This window comes from Callithrix jacchus, chromosome 18 (genome assembly GCF_049354715.1).
Source record: "Callithrix jacchus isolate 240 chromosome 18, calJac240_pri, whole genome shotgun sequence".
In the NCBI taxonomy this organism is placed as follows: domain Eukaryota; kingdom Metazoa; phylum Chordata; class Mammalia; order Primates; family Cebidae; genus Callithrix; species Callithrix jacchus.
The window spans coordinates 40,924,295-40,936,798 of record NC_133519.1 but is presented as its reverse complement, the minus strand read 5'-3'; positions in this window follow the sequence as shown (position 1 = coordinate 40,936,798).

The following is a 12,504-nucleotide window of genomic DNA, read 5'->3' as shown; positions in this document are numbered from 1 at the left end:
CTAGGGAAGCTATGGCAGGAATTGCAGATTACGCTCAGTGCCCTAAAGTTCCATTCCAATTCTAAGAACTTAGTTCATGGTTTAACTTATATGCTTTGTATCAGTTGCTCTTATGTGACTCAAATATGACAAATGGTTTAACAATGATTGCTGGAGAAAAGTCTATGCAGTAGAAGCTCACTGATTGAAAATAATTGAAAGGGAGAGCCAGTTTGGTTGGTGAAGTCAATTATGAAATGATTATAAATCATAAACAGCCATTTTATTATTTTCAAGTCCTTGGATGCATGGAATTATAGCTACCAAAGTTGCCTGGTCAAGGTTCTGCTTCAAAGAATTGAGAATGATTTGTAATCAACATGTCAGAGTACCAGGCTTGCTGGCCTTTGCTTAGATTAGAAGAATTAAATCATTTCCAATTCAGAATGTTTGAAAACAGTTGGTTCTCATGAGTAAATAAATAGGCCCTTCAGAATTTCATTTTAAGTGTTTATTCTGTCAACTCTTTCTTTTTTTTTCTGTTTATACGGCAAAGGGAAGCTTCTGTTCGACTTCTGTCAAAATGTCACAGTTAAAAATAAACAAAAGTACAATATAAATGAGAGATTTGTTGTATTTTGGTCAGACCAATTCTCTATCTTGAAGATTGAATGTTAGATTGCTCAAAACTCATGGAAGGAAACTTTCTGAAGGGCTATTTACATCTAGATGGTGTGGCAAAGAATTGGATTTAATAATTTGTTCATTCTTCAAAATTTAATTTCAAAAAGACCATATATTATATAATTTCATTTACATAAAATGTCCAGAATGGGCAAATCTATAGAGACAGAAAGTAGACTGACAACTGCCTAAGGCAAGGGTGGGGGTGGTAGGGTGGCTTAAGGGGACATGGGGAGCAGCACTCACAGGTATGGGTTTCTTTCTGGGGTGATGAAAATGTTCTAAAGTTGTGGTGAAGGCTGGACAACTCGTAAATGCAGTCATACATAGTTTAATGACAGCAATATATTCTGAGAAGTGCATTGGTAGGTAATTTTCTTCTTGTGTGAAACAACAAAAAGTTGTGTACTTACCCAAATTTAGTATAGCCAACTACACACCTAGGCAACAAACCTGTAGCATGTTGCTGTACTGAATACTGAAGGCAATTGTAACACAGTGGTATTTTTGTTTCTAAACAGATCTAAACACAGAAAAGGTAATACATTGCTGCAACATTGCAATGGCTATGTCACTGGGCAATAGGGATTTTTCTGCTCCTTTATAAACTTATGGGACCACCATCTTACATGCAGTTTAATGTTGACTGAAACTTTATTCTGTGGCACATGACTGTGTATTAAAAAACAGTAAATTGGGCTGGATATTGTGGCTTGCGCCTGTAATCCCAACACTTTGGAAAACCCTGTCTCAAAAAACAAACAAACAAACATTGGATTTTACACTTTAAATAGGTGAACTGTATGGTATTTGAATTATTTCTCAGTAATATCATATACATTACGACTCAAGATCTGTTCTGGGACTGGAAATATAATGCTGAACAAGCCAAAGTCGCTGCCCTCAAAGAGCTTACAGTGGGGAGTCAGATAACAAACGTGTAAAGAAGCATAAACACATAGTTTCAGGAAGAGGTAGTACTCTGGAAAAAAGGTAAAGCAGGATAAGAAACTAGTATGTGCATACATAGGTGCACATATGCCTGTGCATGTATATGTGTGTACATGTGTCGTGGTATGTGTATGTGGCATGTCTATATGCATGTGTGTACATATGCCTGTGTATATGTGTATATACATGTGTCATGGTAAGTGCATGTGGTATGTCTATATGCGTGTGTACATATGTCTCTGTATATGTGTGTATACGTGTCATGGTATGTGTATGTGGCATGTCTATGCATGTGTGTACATATGTCTGTCTGTATATGTGTGTATACATGTGTAATGGTATGTGTTTGTGGCATGTCTATAGGCATGTGTGTTGTGTGCATGTATATGTGCATGTGTATGTGTGTGCATAGTGTGTATGTATGCATATGTTTTCTATGTTAGATATGGTGAACAGAGAGGCCATCTATGGGGAATATAACACTTGAGTAAAAATGTGAATAAAAGGAAAGAATTAACCATGCAGATAACTGGGGTAAATACATTTCAGGCAATGCAAAGACCCTGAGGAATATTTTGATCTGTTCAACCAAGAAGAAGGACAGAGAGCTAGTGGGAAATGACACTGCAGAGGTCAGTAGGGATCGTATCATATAGGTGGCAACCCATGATAGTATCTATGAGTTATTATGAGTTCAGTCTTATCATTAATAATTACCACTAAATTTGTGTGACGTATTATACAGTCCCTGATCCCTTTTCACAACCCTGAGAAGTTGCTATTAGTTTGGTCAGTCTATATATAAGGAAAATGTAGGAAACTGTCTACAATTGTCCATGCTCCATGAGTCAATGACCCACTTCGGGACATAGGTCCTAAGTCTGGTGATCTTATTTCCTCAAATGCTAAGTCAGTACTTGCTGCAAGACATAGGCCCAATACATGTTCATTTGACTTCTCTGAGGTCACAAAGTGAGTGGACACCGAAGCCAGGACTGAAGTTCGGGTCTTCTCATTCCAAATCTTATGCTGTTTGCACTGACTCATATGACCATATTGCTTTTCCCTTTGAATCACAAAATGATGAGGATTACAGGGTCTTCGGCGGTCATCTTCCCAGTAGATTGACATTCACATCCTCCAAGGCCTGTGGGTGTTTACACAGTTTTCCAGGATTCTGCTGAAAGAGGTCAATCAGTCTCTCTTATTGCACAATCCCACTTTAATTGAGAAGTTTTCCTTAGCATATTCCATTAAGTGACGTTATGTAATTCATTTGCATCCCCTGATTCTTACAGTTTGGTAATTTTCATCTCTGTCTTACCATCCAGGTTCCCTCTCAGCAAATCCTACCATCGTTTTCATCTTTTAACTACATAAAAAAGTAGTTAAGAACATGAGTTCAAATTCGGAAACAAGTTCAAATTCTGGCCCTGCCCTTAACAGATGTACAACCTTTGATAGTTAGTGACTCTGTGCCTCAGTTTTGCTCATCTGTAAAATGGAGATAGTAATATTTTTTATCTCCTATGGGTGTTTTGAAAGTTAGATGTGTTTGTATAGTGCTCAGCACAGAGCCTAGAACAGATTAAGCGTCAGTAAATATCAGCTGTTACTAATTGGTATGCATCTCTCCATTCTCTGGTAGCGTTTACTGTAGAATCGTGGCCAGGGAGGCAAGAAGTAAGATAATAGCTTGTCAATGTTTCTGAGTACACAGCATTTAGGACTCTATTATAGCAGGCCAGTTGGGTGGTCAAGTACATCCTTAGACTGGAACACAACGTGTTTGCAGATGGAAACAAGGATGGATTAACTCCTAAGCATTCTGCATTGGAATTAGGAGGATGAGTATTGGGACTCCCTAAGTATGCTATTCTATATGAATCTCTGTGGCTATTATCTCTCGATTGGAGGCTAGTTTCACCCAGGTGATGACCAAAACTGGGGCTTGGGAGTTGGGAGCTGGAGCACGGAATGTGTGATTCAGGAAAACAGAATGGGTGGGAACGAAAAGCCATTGATAAAAGGAACCATTTGCCCCCTTCCCTTTCCTGCTTAGATTCTGGAAGAGTCAGCGCTCTCTGGTCTCTGTTGCTGCCTGTTAGCGTGATTGTCGCTGTTGCCAGGTAACTGCCCGCGCAGGGGCTTCTGGGTGGGCTGCCCGCTGGCTGGGTGAGTAGGAGCAGGTGTGAAGAGGCAGAGGCCAAGAGGAATGGAAACAGCAGTGTCTACACACACAAATCAGGGCCACGGAGATTCCCTCTGGATTACAGACGGGGAGGCCTGAAAACATGGAGATAACAAGGTAATTCTCAGTACAAAGCCAATATACAATACTTTAGAAAAGGAATGAACAATTTGGTTTATTCTTTTTTCCTCTTAAAAGAAACCCCAATTCCTCATAAATGCCAGAAACTGTGTATGTCTGTGACTGCTGGTGTGCCTTTAAAAACCTCATTGAAAGAACATCAGTTCCTCCACGTCAGTACTCAAGGTCAGGGGCCCCAGTGACACTGTCAGCGTTGGGGAGAAAACGCATTGTCTTTTCAGGCTGTGCGAAGCCCCTCAGAAAGCCATCTTCTGGGTTCTTTTTCTCTCACACATTAAGCACCTGTTCTCTTCCCAAATGAGAATTAAGTACCGACACTAGAGAAAGAGCAGAAAGTGAAGCCAAGTAGCAGCTGACAGTACCCAGCATATTTCATTGTTCATCTGAAAGCCGAGACTCTCCCAGCACACTTGTGGGGGAATAATCTACTTTTAAACAGACAGAGCCATAAATGTCAGCTAGAAGATACCTGGGAGAGGATCCACTAAGATTCTGTATTTCAGGGGTGAGGAGAGACCAGAAGTTAAGTGCTTACCAAGTTCAGAGATACAACTGCAGATGGAACCTGCTGTGAAAGAGAGATTGTCTCCTTAGTTCTCTAGCTTACACATCTTTCGATGTCCTTACCATCGACCTTCATCCTCTTGCCTGGCAAGATGTTTGTGAAACTGTCTCCCGGGCTGTCCACGTGATTCAGCCTCTTCACTCTGCCCTGAGCCCTAAATGGACCTGCCGTCAATCTCTGGACTGTTTCTCAGATGCTTACTTGGTTTCAAGATCCTTTATTGGTTTACTCTTGTTCAGTGATTGTATCCCCTCTCTATGTCAATAAATGTTTCACGGACGGTAGCTAGGATCTAAGGACCTCAGTTCACCAGCATGTGAGAAACTGAGGTCTGCCGACAACCACGAATGAGCTTGGGAGCAGTTCCTTCTTCAGTTCCTTGTTCATCTGAAACCAGCCTTGAGATGACTGCAGACCAACGGAAGCCCTGATTGCAGCCTTGTGAGAAACCTTGAGCCAGAGAATCCAGTTAAGCCATGCCCAGATTCTTGGCCCACAGAAACTATTTTTTTTAAAATGCTTTTTAAAGCAACTGTTGTGATAATTTGTTACACAACAGCAGATAACAGTTGTTTTGCTCAAGGCTCATAAAATGCTAATTTATTATGTATTCATTATGTTGTATTCACATCTAAGATAACAATTAAAGCTGAAACTACTGTATTAATGGATGGAGGCAACTTGATATTATAACAAGAGCACAAGCTATTGATTTAGAAAAAGCAACCTGGAACAGTTGTTTAACTTCTCTGAGCCTTTTTTCCATGTGCTAGACAGAGATAATCATACTTTTCCAGGTGTATTGTTGATAATACTTTATGACATATATAAAGCACCTAGTTCAGTATCTGACATCAAATGATCAATAAATAGTAGCCTCTGTAATTTTCATGTACCTCAAGAAAATATATATTTTAAAATAGCACTAAATATATTTTAGGCTTATCATCTTAGATTTTTAAATGAAATTATAGTTGACCTTAGAGAGGTCAGTTTATTTGGTGTTGTTTTAAACAAATGAAAAGACTCTAACAACGGACTCTTTCATCTTTATACTCTGGGTACCCTTTTATGGCCAATCCTGTAATTAGTATAAAGTATGGAGTCAGAACGTGAGGGAATAAAAAAGGTAAAACAAAATTATTTTAGCTACCGTCAGTGAAACATTTATTGACATAGAGAGGGGATACAATCACTGAAGAAGAGTAAACCAGTAAAGAATCTTGAAACCAAGTATGCATCTGAGAAACAGTCCAGAGATTGATGACAGGTCCATTTAGGGCTCAGGGCAGAGTGAAGACGTGCATTTGCTCCTCCTTCACCTTTCACGATGATTATGAGGTCTCCCCTGACATGTGGAACTGTGAGTCCATTAAACCTCTCTTTCCTTTATAGATTACCCAGTCTCAGGTATGGCTTTATTAGCAGCATAAAGACATAAACTATATAAGATAATATTCACAGGTCCAGAGAATAGGCCCTGTTATCTTTGGGGATGATCATTCAGCCACCAACTTTGTGGTAATTTGTGATAGTAGCTGCAGGGAATGATACACTACCTTTAATCCCTTGCCACATGGGCTTCTCTAGATGGGCATGTCACAGCATGGCAGCTGGCTCATCCAAGTGAGCGAGCAAGAAGAGCAGAGCGGGAGAGAGTGAGTAAGGTGGAGGTCACTTTTAGAACCTATTTTCTGATGCAACATCCTGTCACTTCTTCTGTATTCTGTACGTCTAAAGCAAGTTGCTAGGTTCAGTGCACACTGCAGGGGAGGGGATTACTCAAGGGCATGTCCTTTCCTCTCTGTGTTGGACTCCTGCTGCTATCCCTGGGCTAATATCCATGACAGAGGTTTCCATATCTTGTACTGGCTTGTGGTTTTATGTCCGAGGGTTTCTTGAAGTGGGCTTTGCTGACCCACTAAATCCTAGTCACCCAAAAGGCTTGATAAAAATGCAGATATCCAGGCCTAACCCAATTCTAGTAAATCTACTAAATCTAGTGTGGGACCCAGAAACCTATATTTTAAATAAGCTTCCCAGGTGATTCCTATGTACAATAAAGATAAAAAAATCTGACCTGCACGCTATTCCCTACTCAAGCAAAGTTCATAGCTAACTAGTATTTGTGAATGCTACACGTCTGCTCTCTGACAGTCATGTTTTAGCAGTTGCTTTTTGGGGACAGTTCCTTAATCCAGTATTTCCTAATTAGTGGTAATTGTACAACTAGTGGGAGGCAAAATGGTTTCAGGTGGTACAAGCGTCGCCATTGAATATTTTAATAGTGGTGTTATCTTCAGGGTAACTTTCTATTTATGGCAAGTCACATTGGTTTTACTGCTTAGTAATGCTATAGAGATTCTTTAATAAATGTATTTTTGTAAAAAAGAAAAAGGAGTTGATTTGAAAAAATAAGCAAGCAATGGTATAGGTGGTACACAGACATGGCAAAAACAATGACAGACATTATCAAATGATTGAAGTTTGAGAAACACTGTGCTAACCCAAAGGAAGGCACTCTGTGGCCTTTGGGCATCATGGTAGAAAGTGGAGGAGATATTTGGGGGCAGAAAGACCCTGCTCAGATTAGTGAGGTTATTGCCTGTGCCTCTGTGAGGGGAAGACACTGCTGATCAGGATCAATCAGGAAGCTGATCAGACTGAGCAAATGAGCCATGTCTTTGGGTACATCTCTTGTGAATATAGAAAAGAAAGGGCCAGAGCAAAGTATAATTGCAAACTGGGGCAATCAGACTGTGCAGAGGCACAGACTTATTCAATATCAGGACTGGTTTTGGCAAAAACGAAATGAAGGTGAAGCCTTGGGTTCCCACTGCTTCCACCAAGGCCCTCTCTTCATTACTGGCATAGAGCCCTGCTGCTCTTCCCTTCTCCCTCCAGCTCCTTCCTGCTTCCTTCTCTCCCACCCTGACCCCTTCAGATTTAGCTCTCAGGGCTTTCATGTTTTTTTGGAGCTGTAAATGGCCCATGTTATTCAAAGCATTGCTTTTCAAATTCTGTTGGACACAGCATTCTACCACAAAAGTTAACTAATGGATATCTTTGACCTGTCTTTCCTTTATTTTTAGTTTTCAGTTTTCCTAATGTTAAATTTTCTTTAAAAAAAATATGGTAGTGAGTTTAGGTATAGATGATTATAATACCCTACAACCAATTTAATGAGATATTAAAATTTTTTGATGTTCTTGAAAATTTGATTCATCATACAATATACTAAATACGTGCTTTAAAAAAAATTTCACTACCCACTTGAGCTCTTTGGACTGCACTGCCCAGTGTAGTAGCCATTAGCCTCAAGGCACTGCTGAGCACTTAAAATGGGGCTACTCTGAATAAGATGTGTTGTCAGTGTAAAATACACATTCAATTTAAAAACGTACTATTAAAAAAGAGAATGTAAAATATATTATTAATACTTCCAAGTACTGATTGTATGTTGAAATAATAATATCTTGGCTATATTGTGTTAAAATAAATGATATAAATTAATTTCATCTGTTTCTTTTTACCTGTTTTAATGTGACTACTAGAAAATTAAAATTATATATGTGACCCACATTATATTTCTATGAGCAGCATGGCCTTAGAAAATACTGAGTTCAACTTTCAATAATTACTGACCTTCTATCTACTGGACACTAAGTGATTACAGGCTCTGAACCTCCCGACATGCTCCCAGTGCTAACAACACGAAATCATAACTCCTTGGTTCCTAACTTGGGTATTTAGGTCAATTCCCTCACCTCCTTTGTTAATATTAGTAGATTCTATTACAGGAAGATTGTCTTGGTCAAGCCTTATTTTTACAAAGCCGTATCTTATAATGAGACAACATAAAAAAATGCATGAAAAAGTATTGGGATCAATTACAAAGTCAAAGAAGGACATAGAAGCATCAGGATCTTAAAAAGATGTTCACAACAGCCTTGATTCTCTCGCTTATTTTTTCTGTAGTTTATTGGTGAGCATCTTCTAATCTTTTTTAGCTTGGCCAGTATTGCCATCTTTTCTGGTGGGAAGTTTTCTCGTAAAGCTACCTTCTGCTGCTACTATGCACTATACATTCAAAATCGTAACTATCATCCTCAGGATTGAGTTCTTGAGTTTCCAATCAATTAAAAAGCACTTATGAACATAGGGAATCAGATCACATTGTGACTGACTTGCTTTTCGCTTACTAAAATCTGAAATCAAAATAAATAACTTGGCATCTAGGGCTGTGTGTTTTCTTTTGACTATGCAATTAAACAGAATACTATTGGCTTCGGGGGCCTCTGTTTGTCAGTGTTGTGCCTGCTCATATTCCTAATTTTACTGGACAGCGTAGAAGAACACTGGGTGGAGGTGGATCCGCCTGTGTCTCCTTTCATTACTCTTCTCCTTTCCTTGGACCTTGGCTGGTCCTTGACATCGTTCTTAGCTCTCTCTGCTTTGCTTCCTCAATCCTCAGGCTGTTCCCACCCCCTGGTGTTCCAGTGTGGCAGCAGATTTGAGATATGACTGAGAGTTACTCCAAGGCATTATTCCATCCCTGTCCTGACCCAAGCTTGTGCCTGGTCCCAAGTTCCTGCCCTAGCTTAGCTTCTACCTGCAGGGTGTATTTGTCCTACTCTGTCAAAATTTCTTGAGTCATTTGATACCTGATGCTTCTTGTCAGCTATGTTCTAGCAGTAAACAAAACCAGTAAACATATAGCAAATGGACACACAATGCAGCATTATAATCTCTCCAATCCTTCATGAATTCTCCCAGATAATTATCTTCCTGGAATACTGAGCATGGCATATCATTTCTTACTTAACACACTCAAATATTGACAACACGGGACAAATAATCATGCTGCAAAATTGTGTTAAGATTTAATTAAGAGAAAAAACAATAGACACATGTACCAGACACTATGAGTTACTGCCTATGAACACAGCATTTGAATATCTGAGTATCCTCTGTTGTGAAATCCATTCACTTCACCCACAGCCTTTGCCATTTAAATCCTTTTTCAGAGCAGACCGTGAAACCATGAGGTGCACTTTCTTCTGTGTTTCAGTTTCCTATAGATTCCTTACATTAGAAACAATATATAGTCTTTTAAGTTCCTACAGTGACCATTCAACTTGCTTGCATAAAGCTGTGATGGCTTTGCTTTGTGATTTCTGGAAAGCCATAATAGCATTTGGCTGTCTAACCAGGACTCTACCTGAGGCATGTGCCACAAGAAATCATCTTCAGAGTTGCCAGGGTGAAGGACTCTTGATTGTTTTTCACTGTGGCTGTCATCTTGCTTTTGTCTTCAAAGAATCCTCCAGGAGCTTCTACTCAATTAGCTTTTCATTGTCCTTCTATAGCATGCCCTTATTTGTCAACGAGTACCAACAGAATATCTAACGTTCAGTTTCTGATAATAAAATGATTTCTGGCCAGGTGTGGTGGCTCACATCTATAATCCCAGCACTTTGGGAGGCCGAGGTGGGCGGATCACCTGGGGTCAGGAGTTTGAGACCAGCCTGACCAAAATGGTGAAACCCCATCTCTACTAAATATATAAAATTAGCTGGATGTGGCGGCACATGCCTATAATCCCAGCTACTTGGGAGGCTGAGGCAGGAGAATTGCTTGAACCTGGGGGCAGAGGTTGCAGTGAGCTGAGATCATGTCATTGCACTCAAGCCTGGGCAGCAGGAATAAAACTCCATCTCCAATAAATAAATAAATAAAATTATTTCTAGCTCAGCTGCTTCACAATGATCACTATTACTGTTTTTTTTTTTTTTTTTTTTTTTTTTTGAGGTGGAGTTTTGCTCTTGTTACCCAGGCTGGAGTGCAATGGTGTGATCTCGGCTCACCGCAACCTCTGCCTCCTGGGTTCAGGCAATTCTCCTGCCTCAGCCTCCTGAGTAGCTGGGATTACAGGCACGCGCCACCATGCCCAGCTAATTTTTTGTATTTTTAGTAGAGACGGGGTTTCACCATGTTTACCAGGATGGTCTTGATCTGTTGACCTCGTGATCCACCCACCTCGGCCTCCCAAAGTGTTGGGATTACAGGCGTGAGCCACCGCGCCCGGCTCACTATTACTCTTAAGTGTTCTGCCACTCGAGCAAGTGTGAGAACCCCTTTGCTGAAGCCATATTCTCTTTTGAGACATTGTGGCCAAAGGATTTAAATTCTATTGATGAAATGTTAACATTGGCCAGCAGGAGAAATAATTTAGAATGGATGGTATGAGTCTTTCTCAAGCTCTTAAAATTCTACCATCTAGTTGTTTCCTTATTTGTTCCTTGCTCATTTATTTGTTCAACAAATATTTATTTAGTACTTACTGTTGGACAAGTTCTATTTGAGGAACTGGAAATGTAGCAGCCTAGAAAAGGATTCAGAGCATTAAAAGCAGCCTAGTACTGCTACAGTGGGGTGTGTGTGTGAGAGAGACAGACAGGGGGTGGGGGTGGGGAGAGAGAGAGAGAGAGAGAGACAGAGAGAGAGAGAGATTGCTCTGTTGACATTATAATAAAATTTACCCAATTTTTTGAAGATGAAATTAATAGTTTTCATAGTACACCAGTTAGCATCCTGGAAGTGTAGTCTGGGAAAACACCCAGTCAGTCACTAATGCTGGTTCTTTCTAAAGTCTTCAGTATCTATCCCTTTTTTACTCCCACTGCTAATAACCTAGTCCCAACATTTCCTGGCTCAAACAAGGGCCATTGCAATAATTTTCCCACTGGTCTTCCAGCCTCAGTCCCTCCCACTGTGATCTATCCTTCGTACTGTACTAATACTGGCAGCCTTTTGTTGAGCAACCTGCTTTAGTTGGAACCAAGCCTTGGAGAGATTAGCTGCCTCTAACCTGGTCACCTAGGTAATAAGTGCCAGTGATGAGAATTCTATTATGCTGGTGTTTTTCGGACTGAGATCTATAGAACTCTGAGTTCCAAGCACATTCTCAAGCACTCTGAGGATTTCTAAATTTTGTGTTTTTATTTAAATCATAATGAATTAATGAAGAGCATATCCTAAACCACCTACATGGCTTCTCATTGTTGAGAATTGGCATGCAGTTTGTGTGTGTGTGTTTGTGCTTATTGGAACATTGAGACAAAGTAATGTGACATTAGTTGGGATGGGCTTTTGAGAAAAAAGTAGATTGAGGATTTTTTCAGCAGTGATTTCAATAATCTTGATCTAGAAGACTTTTCCGTCTTTAGCTCTAAGGAAACGTTTTCGTTACAATTGGTAGGATTACCCTGTTTCCTTGGGGGAGGATGGGCATAGATGGGTGATAAAAGTCTTGGGAACGGGTAAAGGAGAATTGTTTCACTGTATCAGGTAAGCAAGAAATAGGATATAATCCAACTGCCAATTGCAGTCAACCAATAAGTAGCACATCAGAGAAATTAGAAGTGACAGCATGAAGCCAAGTCACTTTGCATAGCTAAATTTGTGAAGGCTAAAGGTACATTACATTATTGGGCTAAATTTCTATCTAGATTCTCCAGTTGACTGCAGATGCTTTTCTGCACATTGGAAAGAGTTGCCAGGTGGAAAGCCAATTAGTGCCTATGCTTGGGAATGAAACGGCTATTAAAGATCCTGAGAGTTTTTAGCGGCAAGTTACAGGTGAGAACAAGAGGATAGAATGCAGGTCAGATAAACTCTTTTCTTTAGAAAATCTGCCATTGGTGGATCTCTCTTCAGCAGGGAGAAGTGAGGACTTCTCTAACCCTTTAGTCTTTCAGTGCCATGCAGTGATTTTCACATGTGGGTCAGAAGATGGGTTATATCAGAATTGTTTACAGTGCTGGTTAAAAATACAGTGTTCTGGAGCTGAATCAGAATCTCATAATTTCCAGGAAGGGGACTGGTCAGTTGTAGGGTTCCATAAAATTCTTCAGCATGTAAAATTTGAGATCTACTGGTCTAGGGACTTTTTCTGCAAGGTAGGGTGCAAACTGCTGCAAGGACTCTAATT